The 16,882-nt window shown below is 44.6% G+C and overlaps 1 gene segment (V, D, J or C); it reads right to left on the reverse strand.

The window, feature by feature from the left end:
• On the reverse strand, positions 1-16,313 carry LOC309888118 (Ig mu chain C region-like). The segment is given in 5 exons: positions 16,223-16,313; positions 7,394-7,705; positions 4,889-5,206; positions 2,527-2,853; positions 1-1,287 (listed from the first exon to the last, which is right to left on the reverse strand).
• Positions 16,314-16,882: the final 569 nt, after the last annotated feature.

Genomic DNA, 16,882 nt, shown 5'->3' on the forward strand with positions numbered 1-16,882 from the left:
TTTATTTTTGACATTGCAAAAACATTTTGAGGGGATTTTTGCCCTGCAGAATCACATTTTGGTGGAATTTGGACACTTTTCCCCCTGCAAAACCCAACTTTGAGGGGACTTTAACCCGTTTAACATCGCCAAAAGACGTTTTGGTGGGTATTTTACCACTTTTCCCAGCACAAAAGCACGTTTTTAGGGGACTTTATGAAATTTTGCATGGCAAAAAACAGCTTTTTGGGGGAATTTAACACATTTTGCATTGCAGAAACACGTTTTCGGGAATGTTTTGACACATTTGGCACCGCAAAATGAATTTTGGGGAGACTTGAACGTGTTCCTGATTGCAAAAAAATACATTTTTGGGGTGTTTTAACACATTTTGCATTGTAAAAGCAAACTTTTGGAGAATTTACTGCATTTCACACTGCAGAATGAAATCTGGGGGGGGATCTCAACACATCCCAATGTTGAAAAAAAAAAAAAAAAAACGAATTTTGGGGGTGGTTGAAGGCGTTTTGTGTGGCGGAAAAGAGTTTTGATGGATGTTTTGATACGCTTCGCATAGCAAAAAGCGAATTTGGGGGAGAATCGGGCACGTTTGGTGTTGAAAAAAACGGATTTTGATGGAGGTTTTGAGAAGATCCACACTGAAAAATGAATTTTTTTTGGGGGGGGATTATAATATCCCACGTTGAAAAAAAAATGGGTTATGGAGGGCAGGAGGAGAGGTTCTGCATTGCAAAAATATCATTTTTTGGGGGGGAGAGGAGGAGTTGAACACATTTTGCACCGAAACAGCTAATTTTTGGGGGGCGTCTTGAACGCGTTGAGGTGAAACCGACGGAAGGAGGAGGAGGAGGAGGAGGAGGAGGATGGGGATGATTTAATATGATTTAATGATTTAATAGCAGGAGCTGGCGGTGTCGGAGAGCACCAGGGAGACGTTGACCGAGGTGGGTTTACCCGAGGACTTGTCCACCGACTTCTGGGCCACCTGCAAGGGCAACCTCTCGTGGCCGACCAGGCAGGTGAAGACGTTGCCGGCCCCCCAGTCCTCGGTGGCCACGCTCAAGGCGCTGTAGGTGAAGTAAGAGCGCGCCAGTTGCGATTCGGCGACGGGGGGCATGGTGACGTAGCTGGAGGCCGGCAAGGGCTCGCCGTTGCGGAGCCAACGGATGAAGAGGTCCGGGGGGTTGAAACCCTTGGCCAAGCAGGTGACGGTGGCGGTCTCGTGGGCGTTGAGCTGCTCCGGAGGAGGGGGGAAGACGTAGAGGGTGGGGGGCTTGGCGTCGCGCTCTGCAAGGAAGGGAGAAGGGCGGTGGGTTGAGGTTGGAGCGCTCTTTGTTCAATTTTTTATGTATTTTTCCCAATCTGCAGTGGGATGGCAAAGCCCTTTCTACGTTTTTTCTAAATTTGTGGTGCAATTTCTATGCCCTTTTCTTCGTTTTTGCAAATTGGAGATGCGGTTGCAACGCCTTTTCCTCATTTTTCCAAATTTGAGATGCGATTGCAACGCCTTTTCCTCATTTTTCCAAATTTGTGATGTGATTACATTGATTTTTCTTTCTTTTTTACTAATTTGTGATGGAATTGCAACACCTTTTATTTCTTTTTCCAAATTTGCGATGTAATTACATTGATTTTTCTTTGCTTTTTACTAATTTGTGATGGAATTGTAATGCCTTTTCCTCATTTTTCCAAATTTGCGATGTGATTACATTGATTTTTCTTTCTTTTTTACTAATTTGTGATGGAATTGCAACACCTTTTCTTCATTTTTCCAAATTTGTGATGTAATTGCATTGATTTTTCTTTCTTTTTTACTAATTTGTGATGGAATTGCAACACCTTTTCTTCATTTTTCCAAATTTGCGATACAATTTCAATGCCTTTTCTTTGTTTTTCTAAATTTGTGATATAATTTCAATGCCTTTTCTTTTTTTTTTTCTCAATATTGCAATACAATTTCAATGCCTTTTCTTTCTTTTTCTAAATTTGTGATACAATTTCAATGCCTTTTCTTTCTTTTTCTAAATTTGTGATACAATTTCAACGTTTTTTCTTTATTTTTCCAATTTTGCGACACAATTCCACTGCCTTTCCTTTCTTTTTGCGAATTCGCGATGAAATCACACCACACTTTTCTTTCCTCCTCAAATCCGTGACGCAACTGCAGCACTTTTCCCCTACTTTTTTTTCCCCAAACCCTCAACAATTTCGCAACGCTCTTTCCCTACGCAAACCCGCGATGCAATCACACCACCTTTTTTATTTTTTTGCATATATTGGGAAAAAAAAAACAGCATCAGCAACGCCAACACCACCTTTTTCCCCCAAAACCAGCAAAAAAAAATCAACGGGTGATGTGATCGCATTCTCATCTCTCTTTTTTTTTGGTGCAATAACCCAATAAATTGGGAAGAGAGCTGCGAGCAATTGGTCGCGCTCTCCATTTTTGGTGCAATAACCTCACGAAATAGAGGAAAGGAGTCTCCATTTTCAACTTTTCCCCCCCGATTTGGCGAGGGGACTCACCGGTGGCCTTCTGCAGCTTCTCCTCGACGGGGAAGAGCAGCTCGGGGTGGCTGACCTTGCAGGTGTAGACCTCCTCCTTGTTCCACTCGTCGGCGCAGACGCTGGCCACCCCTTCCACCCCGTAGAGGCTGTTGGCTTGGAGGACGCGGGGCATGGTCTTGGTCTCCAGTTTCTGCCCGTCCTCCTTCAACCAGGAGATGACCAAGCCCTCCACCGTGGGCAGGTTGCTCACCTTGCAGGTCAACTTGGCCACCCTCTCGTTGAAGATGTCCACGAAGGACGGGGGCAGGACGCGCACCGCGATGTCGCTGCTCTCGGGTTTGTCCACTGGAAGAGGTGGGCGAGGGGGGGGGGGGGGGGAAGTTGGGGTTTAGTTGGGTTTTTTCCCCAAAAAAAAATTAAGCAGGTGTGCCCAAAGGACAAGGAAAATTGGTCGGAGGTACTAAAGTTGGGATTTTGGCTGTTTTTTTCCCCAAAAAATAAGGGTGACGGCACCATTTCTACCTTATTTAAGGTTCAGGGGTGGGTTTGGTGGCACCAAAGTTGGGATTTTGCCTGTTTCTTCCCCAAAAATAAGGGTGAAGATATCGCTTCTACCTTATTTAAGGTTCAGGGATGGGTTTGGTGGCACTAAAGTTGGGATTTTGCCTGTTTCTTCCCAAAAAATAAGGGTGACGGCACCATTTCTACCTTATTTAAGGTTCAGGGGTGGGTTTGGTGGCACCAAAGTTGGGATTTTCCCTGTTTTTTTTCCCAAAAAATAAGGGTGACGGCACCATTTCTACCTTATCTAGAGTTCAGGGATGGGTTTGGTGGCACCAAAGTTGGCATTTTGCTTGTTTTTTCCCAAAAAATAAGGGTGAAGATATTGATTCTAGTTTATCTAAGGTTCAGGGATGGGTTTGGTGGCACCAAAGTTGGGATTCTGCCTGTTTCTTCCCCCAAAATAAGGGTGAAGATATCGCTTCTACCTTATTTAAGGTTCAGGGTTAGGTTTGGTGGCACCAAAGTTGGGATTTTGCCTGTTTTTTCCCAAAAAATAAGGGTGAAGATATCGCTTCTACCTTATTTAAGGTTCAGGGTTGGGTTTGGTGGCACCAAAGTTGGGATTTTGCCCATTTTTTCCCCAAAAATAAGGGTGAGCACATCACTTCTGCCTTATCTAAGGTTCGAGGATGGGTTTGGTGGCACCAAAGTTGGGATTTTGCCTGGTTCCTCCCCAAAATAAAGGCGAGGGTATAACTTCTGACTTATCTAAGATTCAGGGTTGGGTTTGGTGGAACCAAAATTTGGATTTTGCTTGTTTCTTCCCCAAAAATAAGGCTGACGATATTATTTCTACCTTATCCAATGTTCATGGATGAGTTTGGTGGAACCAAAATTTGGATTATGGCTGTTTTTTCCCCAAAAATAAAGGTGAGGGTATAACTTCTGACTTATCTAGGGTTCAGGTCTGGGTTTGGTGGCCCCAAAATTTGGGTTTTGCCTGGTTCCTCCCCAAAAATAAAGGCGAGGGTATAACTTCTGACTTATCTAAGTTTCAGGGTTGGGTTTGGTGGAACCAAAGTTGGGATTTTGCCTGGTTCCTCCCCAAAAAATAAAGGTGAGGGTATAACTTCTGACTTATCTAAGATTCAGGGCTAGGTTTGATGGCATCAAAGTTGGGATTTTGCCTGGTTCCTCCCCAAAATAAAGGCGAGGGTATAACTTCTGACTTATCTAAGTTTCAGGGTTGGGTTTGGTGGCACCAAAGTTGGGATTTTGCCCGGTTCCTCCCCAAAAATAAAGGCGAGGGTATAACTTCTGACTTATCTAAGATTCAGGGTTGGGTTTGGTGGAATCAAAATTTGGATTTTGCCTAGTTTTACCCCAAAAGAAAGGTGAGGGTATAACTTCTGTCTTATCTAAGATTCAGGGCTGGGTTTGGTGGCACCAAAATTTGGGTTTTGCCTGGTTCCTCCCCAAAAATAAAGGCGAGGGTATAACTTCTGACTTATCTAAGATTCAGGGTTGGGTTTGGTGCCCCCAAAATTTGAATTTTGCTCACTTTTCCCCCCAAAATAAAGGCGAGGGTATAACTTCTGTCTTATCTAAGATTCAGGGTTGGGTTTGGTGGACCCAAAATTTGGATTTTGCCTGGTTCCTCCCCAAAAATAAAGGCGAGGGTATAACTTCTGACTTATCTAAGATTCAGGGTTGGGTTTGGTGGAATCAAAATTTGGATTTTGCCTAGTTTTACCCCAGAAGAAAGGTGAGGGTGTAACTTCTGACTTATCTAAAATTCAGGGCTGGGTTTGGTGGACCCAAAATTTGGATTTATGCCATTTTTCCCCCAAAACACAAAGGCGAGGTCGCCACTTACGTCCGCACTCCAGCGACTTGCTGCTGTTCCTCATCTCCCCGTCGGCCTGGCAGGTGTAGACGGTGCCGGCGTCCCACTCGGCCTCGGTGACGCTCAGCCAGCTGTCGGTGACGTAGGCGCCGGTGCCGTCGGTCCTGGCGCCGGTGGTGACGGCGCCGGCGGTGACGGGGGAGCCGTTCTTGAGCCAGGAGACGGGGGTGAGGCCGCGGGGCCCGCGGACGCGGCAGAGGAGGCTGGAGTTCCTGTAGGGGCCCTCGAAGTCCTCGCGGGACGGGGGGTGGATGGAGAGGAGCGGGGCGGTGGGGTGGGGTGGGGTGCCTAGGGGTGGGGTGGGAGAGGGTTAGGGGGGTGGTGGTGGTGGGGTGGAGGAGAAAGAGGGAGAAAAATGGAGAAAGAGGGAGAAAAAGGGAGAAAAAGGGAGAAAAAGGGAGAAAAATGGAGAAAAAGGGAGAAAAAAGGAGAAAAATGGAGAAAAAGGGAGAAAAAGGGAGAAAATGGAGAAAAAAGGAGAAAAAAGGAGAAAAGGGGAGAAAAAGGGAGAAAAAGGGAGAAAAAGGGAGAAAAGGGGAGAAAAAGGGAGAAAAAGGGAGAAAAAGGGAGAAAAGGGGAGAAAAATGGAGAAAAGGGGAGAAAAAGGGAGAAAAAGGGAGAAAAAAGGAGAAAAGGGGAGAAAAAGGGAGAAAAAGGGAGAAAAAGGGAGAAAAGGGGAGAAAAGGGGAGAAAAGGGGAGAAAAGGGGAGAAAAGGGGAGAAAAAGGGAGAAAAGGGGAGAAAAGGGGAGAAAAAGGGAGAAAAGGGGAGAAAAGGGGAGAAAAGGGGAGAAAAGGGGAGAAAAGGGGAGAAAATGGAGAAAAAGGGAGAAAAAGGGAGAAAAGGGGAGAAAAAGGGAGAAAAAGGGAGAAAAAGGGAGAAAAGGGGAGAAAATGGAGAAAAAGGGAGAAAAAGGGAGAAAAAGGGAGAAAAGGGGAGAAAAAGGGAGAAAAAGGGAGAAAAAGGGAGAAAAAGGGAGAAAAAGGGAGAAAAAGGGAGAAAAAGGGAGAAAATGGACAAAATGGGACAAAATGGGACAAAAATGGACCAAGAAGGACAAAAAAAGACAAAAAAAAAAGGATAAAAAAGGACAAAAAAAGGACAAAAAATGATCAAGAAGAGGTTCAGGAGAAGATGGAGGAGCAAGAATGACCAAGAAGGATCAAGAAGGACAAAGAAGGACAAAGAAGGACAAAGAAGGACAAAGAAGGACAAAAATGGACAAAAATGGACAAAAATGGACAAAAAAAGGACAAAAAAAGGACAAAAAAGGACAAAAAAGGATAAAAAAGGACAAAAAAGGACAAAAAAGGACAAAAAAAGGACAAAAAGGACCAAGAAGGATCAAGAAGGACCAAAAAGGACCAAGAAGGACCAAGAATGTCCAAAAAGGAGCAAGAAGGACAAAAAAAGGACAAAAAGGACCAAAAAACACCAAAAAGGACCAAGAAGGACCAAGAAGGACAAAAAAGGACAAAAAAAGGACAAAAAAAGGACCAAGAAGGACAAAAAAGGTCAAAAAAGGACAAAAAAGGACAAAAAAAGGACAAAAAAAGGACAAAAATGGACAAAAAAGGTCAAAAAAGGACAAAAAAAGGACAAAAATGGACAAAAATGTACCAAGAGGAGGTTCAGGAGAAGATGGAGGACCAAGAAGGACCAAGAAGGACCAAAAAAAGGACAAAAAAGGACCAAAAAGGACCAAAAAGGAAGATACAACAAGGAGGACACCAACAAGGAGGACCCAACGAGGAGGACCCAATGAGCAGGATACAATGAGGAGGACACCACGAGGAGGACACAACGAGGAGAATACAACAAGGAGGACCCAACGAGGAGGACACCACGAGGAGGACACAACGAGGAGGATACAACGAGGAGAACCCAACGAGGAGGCCACCAACAAGGAGGATACAACAAGGAGGACCCAACGAGGAGGATACAATAAGGAAGACCCAATGAGAAGGACCCAACAAGTAGGATACAACAAGGAGGATACAACGAGGAGGACACCACGAGGAAGACCCAACGAGGAGGCCACCAACGAGTAGGATACAACAAGGAGGACACAACGAGGAAGACCCAACGAGGAGGACCCAATGAGTAGGACCCAACGAGGAGGACCCAACAAAGAGGATACAACAAGGAGGACCCAATGAGGAGGACACCACGAGGAGGACACAATGAGGAAGACCCAATGAGGAGGACCCAACGAGTAGGATACAACAAGGAGGACCCAAAAAGGAGGATACAACGAGGAGGACCCAATGAGTAGGATACAACAAGGAGGACACAACGAGTAGGATACAACGAGGAGGACCCAACGAGGAAGACCCAATGAGAAGGACCCAACGAGGAGGACCCAACAAAGAGGATACAACAAGGCGGACCCAACAAGGAGACCCACAGGGAAGATACAACGAGTAGTAAACCCCGAGCAACCCCCCCCCCCCCCACGCCGCCGCCTACTACTCACCGGGGTTAGTGATGGCCACCACGGGGTTGCCCCGCGGGTGGGCGGCGCGGCAGTAGAAGGGCTGGCGCCCCTTCCCCTCCTGCAGGGGCAACTCCAAGCGGCTGGCGGCCATATTGCCCCCGGCCCCGCGGGCTTCTGGGTAGGAGACGGCGGCGGCCACGCTGCGGTTGGTGGCGTCGGTCCAGGAGAAGGTGACCCCGGCGGGGACGTGGCCCACGGCCACGCAGCCCACGGCGTAGAGGGAGGAGGAGGAGGAGGAGGAGGAGGAGGCGCAGGAGAGCAGCGGGAAGAGGGTGGGACCGCGGGGGGTGGCTGGAGGGGGAGAGGAAGAGAGTAGGGGGTCAGACTGGGGTGTACTGGGGGGTACTGGGGGGTATTGGGGGGTATTGGGGGGTATTGGGAGGTATTGGGAGGTATTGGGGGGTATTGGGAGGTATTGGGGTGTACTGGGAGGTTATACTGGGGGGTATTGGGCTGTACTGGGAGGTATTGGGGTGTACTGGGAGGTACTGGGCCGTACTGGGAGGTATTGGGTCATACTGGGAGGTCATACTGGGTGGTATTGGGGGGTATTGGGAGGTATAGGGGTGTACTGGGAGGTATTGGGGTGTACTGGGAGGTCATACTGGGAGGTATTGGGTCATATAAGGAGGTATTGGGGTGTACTGGGAGGTATTGGGCTGTACTGGGAGGTCATACTGGGTGGTATTGGGTCATATAAGGAGGCATTGGGTCGTACTGGGAGGTATTGGGCCATACTGGTCTGTACTGGCCCTTACTGGTTCAGTATGAGCACCCCATAGCCTCAGTACACCCAGTCCAGTACCACCAGTTTCAGAGATCCCCTTACTGGTTCATACTGGTCCTTACTGGCCTTTATTGCTCCATACTGGTCCCTACTGGCCTTTACTGGCCCTTACTGGTTCAGTAGGAGCACCCCATAGCCTCAGTAGACCCAGTTTGGCCCCACAGCCTGCATACTGGTCCTTACTGGTTTTTACTGGTCCCTATTGGCCCTTACTGGTTCATGCTGGGACATACTGGTCCATACTGGTCCCTATTGGCCCTTACTGGTTCATACTGGTCAAGTGCTAGCACACCATAGCCCCAGTACACCCAGTTCAGCACCAGAGAACCCCATACTGGTCCTTACTGGTTCATACTGGTCCTTACTGGCCCTTATTGTTCCATACTGGTCCATACTGGTCCTACTGGTCCAGTACCAGCACCCAATAGCCCCAGTACACCCGGTTTAGCTGCACCAGTACCAGAGCGCCCCATACTGGTCCTTACTGGTATTAGCGGCTCTCAGTATGGGCAGTACTGGTGCCAGCAAGGCCATACTGGTCCCAGTACGACCAGTACTGGTGCCGGAGCTCTTGTACTGGTCCCAGTATGGCCAGTACTGGTGCCAGAGCTCCTATACTGGTCCCAGTACCACCAGTACAGGTGCCCGAACTCCCCGACTGGTCCCAGTACAGCCTGTACTGGTGCTGGAGCCCCCTGCTGGTCCCAGTACCACCAGTACAACTGCCGGAGCCCCTGTACTGGTCCCAGTACAGGCTGCACTGGTGCTGGAGCTCCTGTACTGGTCCCAGTAACACCAGTACCAGTGTGGGAACTCCCGTACTAATCCCAGTACCACCAGTATGGGTGCCGGAGCCCCCGTACTGGTACCAGTACAGCCTGTACTGGTGCTGGAGCCCCCTGCTGGTCCCAGTACCACCAGTACAGGTGCCGGAGCCCCTTTACTGGTCCCAGTAGGGGCTGTACCGGTGCCGGGGCACCTTTACTGGTCCCAGTACAAGCAGTACTGGTGTTGCAGCCCCCGTACTGGTCCCAGTGCTGCCAGTACTGGTGCCGCAACCCCCATACTGGTCCCAGTACTGCTAGTACTGGTGCCGGAGCCCCCGTACTGGTCCCAGTGCTGCCAGTACTGGTCCCGGAGCTCCCATACTGGACCCAGTATGGGCAGTACGGGCGCCGCAGGCGCCGTACTGGTCCCAGTACAGGTAGTACTGGTGCCAGCGTACCCGTACTGGTCCCAGTATGGTCAGTACTGGTGCCGGAGCCCCCGTACTGGTCCCAGTGCTGCCAGTACTGGTGCCGGAGCTCCCATACTGGTCCCAGTACTGCTAGTACTGGTGCCGGGGCCCCCGTACTGGTCCCAGTACAAGCAGTACTGGTGCCGGGGCACCTGTACTGGTCCCAGTGCTGCCAGTACTGGTGCCGGAGCTCCCGTACTGTTCCCAGTATGGCCAGTACTGGTGCCGGGGACCCCGTACTGGTCCCAGTACTGCCAGTACTGGTGCCGGGGCTCCTATACTGGTCCCAGTACCACCGGTACTGGTGCCAGAGCTCCCATACTGGTCCCAGTACAGGCAGTACCAGTGCCGGGGCACCCGTAATGGTCCCAGTACCACCAGTACTGGTGCCGGAGCTCCTGTACTGGTCCCAGTACTGCCAGTACTGGTGCCGGAGCTCCCGTACGGGTCCCAGTATGGCCAGTACTGGTGCCGGGGGCCCCGTACTGGTCCCAGTACCACCTGTACTGGTCCCAGTACAGGCAGTACAGGTGCCGCACCTTCCCTACTGGTCCCAGTACTGCTAGTACTGGTGCCGGGAGCTCCTGTACTGGGACCAGTATGGGCAGTACTGGTGCCAGGGACCCCGTACTGGTCCCAGTACGGGCAGTACTGGTGCCGGAGCCCCTGTACTGGTCCCAGTGCTGCCAGTACTGGTGCCGGAGCTCCCGTACTGGTCCCAGTATGGTCAGTACTGGTGCCGGAGCCCCCATACTGGTCCCAGTACGGGCAGTACTGGTTCCACAGCCTCCGTACTGGTCCCAGTTTGGGTAGTACTGGTGCCAGGGCCCCTGTATTGGTCCCAGTACCACCAGTACCAGTGCCGGGTCACCTGTACTGGTCCCAGTACAGGCAGTACTGGTGCTGCAGCCCCTGTACTGGTCCCAGTACTGCTAGTACTGGTGCTGGAGCTCCCGTACTGGTCCCAGTACGGGCAGTACTGGTGCCGGAGCCCCCATACTGGTCCCAGTACAGGCAGTACTGGTGCCGGGGGCCCCGTACTGGTCCCAGTACTGCTAGTACTGGTGCCGGGGCCCCCGTACTGGTCCCAGTAGGGGCAGTACTGGTGCCGCGGGCGCCGTACTGGTCCCAATACGGGCAGTACTGGTGCCGGGGACCCCGTACTGGTCCCAGTACTGCTAGTACTGCTGCTGGGGCCCCCATACTGGTCCCAGTATGGGCAGTACTGGTGCCGCGGGCGCCGTACTGGTCCCAGTATGGGCAGTACTGGTGCCAGGGGCCCCGTACTGGTCCCAGTGCTGCCAGTACTGGTGCCGGAGCCCCCGTACTGGTCCCAGTGCTGCCAGTACTGGTGCTGGGGGCCCCGTACTGGTCCCAGTACTGCTAGTACTGGTGCCGGGGCCCCCGTACTGGTCCCAGTAGGGGCAGTACTGGTGCCGCGGGCGCCGTACTGGTCCCAATACAGGCAGTACTGGTGCCGGGGACCCCGTACTGGTCCCAGTACTGCTAGTACTGCTGCTGGGGCCCCCATACTGGTCCCAGTATGGGCAGTACTGGTGCCGCGGGCGCCATACTGATCCCAGTACTGCTAGTACTGGTGCCGGGGGCCCCGTACTGGTCCCAGTACAGGCAGTACTGGTGCCGCAGGCACCGTACTGGTCCCAGTATGGGCAGTACTGGTGCCGGGGACCCCGTACTGGTCCCAGTACTGCTAGTACTGGTGCTGGGGCCCCCGTACTGGTCCCAGTACCACCAGTACTGGTGCCGGTACCCCTGTACTGGTCCATACTGGTCCAGTACCAGCACCCTATAGCCCCAGTGCACCTAGTTCAGTACCACCAGTACCTAGAGCCCTGATACTGGTCCATACTGGGCCAACCAGTGCAATTAAACTCATCCAATTACAACCATCAATTAGTGCAATTAGTCCCCAGCCGCCCCTAATTAACCCGGCTCATTAAGTCCCCACACCATCCTCGTTAAGTGCCAAGCACTAATTTCTTTAAAAAAGCCTGAATTCAGGCAAAAGCCAAATTAATGTGGTTTGAGGGCTGGGGGGGAATCAGTGGCTAAATTGTCAAAATTGGAGAATTAATGAAGATAATTAGTGCTAATTAATCCCTCCGGAAAGGTTGAAATTAAAAAAAAAACAAACTTGAATGGCTTTTGATTTTAGCTAAAAGTGGGTGAATTTGGTTAAATTTGGGCGTCTAGGTTATCGATCGAGAAAGTCTAAGTTCTATCTTAATTATCTATTAATATAGAGCTAATTAATTAATTTTCTATAAATCTAAAGGGCATAATTAATATTCTAGGGATTAAAATCCCGTTAAGATAGAAATAATTACTGCCGATTAATTAATTCTTAGACTTATAAATATTTCTGTAAAAATTTACGGGTTTTCCTTCAGCTAATTAATTTAATTTAATTAATTTATGTATCGTGATATATATCATTAAATAGCCTATAGTAGGTCTATAAAATATAATATATATTCGATATATTCGATATATAATATATGATATATATTATATATATTATATACACACTATATATTATATATTATATATATAATATATCATATATATTATATATTGTATATATATTATATATATCCTATATATTATATATTGTATATATATTATATATATATATTCGATATATCTGTTATATATCCAATATCTTCTATGTATAATACATTCATTAAATATTAATTAGCGTTATATATTCGTTATAATACATGGTATACATATTAGATATTAGATATATTACATGCAGTAGATATATCTGTTGATTATATCCAATATATATTATCTCTGGCTATTATATATTAGATATATCCGTTATATATATAATATCGATTATATATTATATATTTATATTATATATTAGATATATCCGTTATATATATCTAATATTGATTATATAATATAATATATATATATAATATTTTAGATATATCCTTTAAATATGTATTATATATTTTATAGTTATTATATATTAGATATATCCGTTACATATATCTAATATCGATTATATATTATCTGTAGCGATTATATATTATATATATGTTATATATACCTAATATCTATCTTATATGTTAGATATAAAACTATATACGTAAAACGTATATTTTATGTTATATTTCTATGTAAAAAATGTATATTTCTTATATATACAAAAATATATCTAATATATATGATATATATTAGATATAATAATATATAGAGACACCTATATATCTAACATATACAATAGGTATTAGATATAATATATATAATAAATATACCTACTATATTAATATATTAGATATTAGACATAGCAGATTTATCTAATATATATTTATATTTATAATATATATATAATATATATGAAATATTACAGATATATCTACTAGATATATATATTAGAAGCCTGACATATATATTGGATATATTATATATATTGGATATATTATATATAGGATATAATTTCTATTATACGCTTGCTACACTTAATATTTATATTAAATCTAATAATTCTATCTATATATTTCATCTAATAATTAAATCTAATAATTCTACCTATTATCTCTCTATATTTAATATATTACAAGGTATGTTATACATAGAATATACGTTAAAGGAGGTGGAGTGGTGTTTCTATACATTAAAGCACGTAGCGAGGCTTAGAAATTATCGGTATCTTTCGAGCCAAATTCCTCAATTTTCAGGGAAATGAAACCCGGCCAGAACCAAATGAATTTGCCTGAAACCCTCTGGTTTTAGCCCAAAGCTGCTGTTTACCACCTGCAAAGCGGGTTATTTTTCCCCAAAAACCAGGTGCTGTTTTTCAGACAGGATTTGCCTCCTCTTTGTTTTTCTTTTTTTTTTTTCGTGTATTTAACATGCAAAAATGGTGAAAAACCCCCGCTTCCCCTTTTTTTGCTGTTTTCGAAACCAGAACTGAGCTATTTCAGGCAATTCTAACCTCAAAATAAAGCCAGCTGAAAAACAAGCACAGCTGCAACTTCCGGCCACCAAACTGGGCTGAAATCAGCCATTTTAGGTGGAAAAGAGGATAAAAAAAAGTGACTTTTAATTTAATTTCTTTATATTTTTAAAGCTTTGGGCCATATTGTTGGAAGTTTGTGGTGAAAAAAACACAACTTTTTAATAATATTTTATCACCAACTCCAGGCAAATAATTAAGCTCTTGGAGTCGATTTTAGGCTAAAATAAATTAAAATTATTTTAAATTATAATAATTATAATAATATCATTATATATAATTATTATACACCATATATAACACATATATAATAAATACTATATTATATATAATATATAATATATAATATATAATATATTATATATTATATATTATATATTATATATTATATATAGTGTTATATATGTTATATATTTTTGTTATATTATGATATAATATCATATATTGTTAATATTATTATAATTACCAATTTAAAATAATTTTAAGCAATAAACTGAACCTGCAACCTCAAATTCCCCCCTTTTTTGACCTAAAAACCTTAAACATCACAAATTATTGAGTGAATTTAGCTAAAATTGTCGTATCTGCAGCCGGAGAGGTAAAATGTCTAATTATCTTTTTTATGGCTTAATTAAGAAATGCAGTAAAATGGGTTCCCCCTCTAAAAATGTTCATCTCTGCTCTTAAAAACCCCAATTCCTGGCTCTTTTCAACCAATTATTCCTCTCTCGTAAAGAATGACTAAGACTACAATGAGAAATTGCCTAAAAATCACTATTTTGCCATAAACACCAGAAAAAACACTATTTAAGCACAAAATGCCTCATTCCAAGCCTGCCTACTGCGTAAAACCATTAGAAATTGTCGTGCCAGAAACCCTAATTTTTGGATTATTAAATTAAAAATGAGACTTGTGGGGAGGTTTTGAGGAATTATTGGCGAATAAAGGCAAAAATATGCCAAAAATTGGCAATAATGGGTGAAAAATCAACGCTTAAGCCTCATTTAAAATTTAATAGTATCAAAATTTATCATTAAATAGCCAAATTTGGAAGGGAAGAAAAAAATTAACTAACAGTCTCAAGCCACTCCTGTTTTTTGTCTCAATTAATAAAGTCCCTGCTAATTAATTAATTAAAAATAAGGATTATAATACAATATTATTTGGGTGGGTCTTTGCCCTAAACAAGTCAAACTCCTCTAAAACTGCCCCAAAAATGTCCTATTAAACCTTTTCTGGGTAAAAAAGGGATTAGATTTCGACTCTGGTGAAATTTTAACAACTCTAAAAACTCCTAAAACTGCCTCAAAAGCGATTATCAATAAAATTAAGATATTTTTAGCCACGAAGACCCCCTGAAATTCACCCAAGAGCCCCCAAAATGCCTCATTTCAGGGAAAATCCATGAAAAAAGCCACAAAATCCAGGAGATTTGTGGGGACCTAGACTTAGGGACGTCAGCCTGGCAAATTTAACTCAAACCACCCCAAAACCAGCCCAAAATTAAAAGGAAGACATTACCTGAAATGTCGTCCTTCAGCCCCAATCTTCACCCACTATTTTGGGTCAGTTCACAATAATTTTTTCAATTAACTAACCTCCCTGACCATTTTCGTTAAAAACAGGGACTTTTCTGTCCTTTTGCCCAAAAAGCTCTCAAAAAGCCTCGATTAGGGCTCGACCCCAAGACTCTATAATCAAACTGTCCTATTAAATAGAAATCTCTACTTTTTTTTCTTAGAAACTCAAACTTTGGGGCTAAATCACCAAGAAAACTAACTCCCTAGAGACGCCCCAACTGCAAAACCTAAAAAAAACCTGAAAAACTGCAAAATTCAAAGTCCTCTGTCTTCCCCTGTTCAGCCTTATCTGCCAAATATATTTTTCTGACATAATTTTGCCTGAAAAGTCCTTTTTTTCTCCACATCTTGCCCAAACTAAGCAATTTCTCCCCCAGAAAAAAAAATATATATATTTTTAAATATAAATATCTATATATTATATAAATATTATATATATTATATATATTATATATAAACATACAGAAATATCTATTAAATATATATTATATATAAAAATATATAAAATATATAAAATATATAAACTGGGGAGAGAAAAAAATCGACATTTCCACTCTACACAAAACCTCCACTAAACTCATCTCAACAAAAATGCCAAATTAAGCCCCAAAACCTTCCCTCGGGTCCCTTTTGCCCTCACACGTCCTATTTTCTCCTCCCCCCCCAAAAAAATATATCTAAAAATAGACATTTTAGGGCTGAGAAAGAGTTTTTGACCTAATCCTGCCGACAAATCACCTCCGCCTGATTTTTTTTCTAAAAGACCTGAAAATTGTCTTTTTGACCCAATCCTGACATCAAACTGCCTTCAGTTAACATTTTTCTCCCTAAAAACACCCTAAAATCATATTTTTGACATGACCCTGCCATCAAATCACCGCCATAATAATTTTCCCCCCCCGAAAAGACCTGAAAATCGACATTTTCACCCGGTCCTGACACCAAACTCCCTACGACCAAATTCCCCCCCCATCAAAATCAACCCCAAAAATCGACATTTTCACCCAATTCTGCCCTAAAAACCCCCTCTGGACGAAAATCCCCTGCCAAAATCGACCCCAAATTGGACATTTCCACCCATCGACGGCCGTTTTGCCCCGGTTTCGGCCCCCAAGATGGGGGCCGGCCGCCCCACGGACCCCCCACCCGGCCCAAAATTGAAGAAAATTGGCCCAAAATCGCCGTGGCGAGATTTTTGGCCGGAGGACTTACCGGAGGAGACGGTGACCTCGGTCCCGTGGCCCCACAGATCAATGCTACCAGGATTACCACAACGGGGCAAAGTCATCGACCCGCCACTCAAAAACCCCTCCCACCTCCTTTCTGCAGCCAAAAATGTATATTTTCGCCAATTCCGGGCGTTTTCACCCCAATTCGGGCCCCTAGGGGCATCCTATGGGGTAAAAATGTGTGGGTTTTTTGGTCTTCTTGGGTGTTTTCTACGATGATCAAGTTTGGGTTTTCCTTCTTGAGCGTTGACTTGTGAGGTAGAAATGGTTGGAAAACGTAAAATGGGAACGAAAAGCAAAATATTCAACATATTTGGGGTAAAAATGGACAGAAAGAGCAAAAAAAGCCCATATTTGGGGAAAAAACTGTGAGAAAAGGCAAGTCAACACCAAATTGGGGGCAAAAATGGGCTTTGAGGGTATGACATCAACGTATTTCGGGAATAGCTGGCCACAAAATGTTGAGGAATGGCAATATTTGGGGCAAAAATGGGCTTAAAAGATTAAACATCCTTAAAATTTGAGTCACAGTGGCACAGAAATGTCCATATTTGGGGCAAAAACTGGGGACGAAGAGGGAAATATCTCCATGTTTTGGGGGAAAATGTCCATAAAGGGGCAAACTTTGTCGTATTCGGGGTAA

This window comes from Aythya marila (assembly GCF_965140915.1).
Source record: "Aythya marila genome assembly, chromosome: 28".
NCBI classification, from domain to species: Eukaryota; Metazoa; Chordata; class Aves; order Anseriformes; family Anatidae; genus Aythya; species Aythya marila.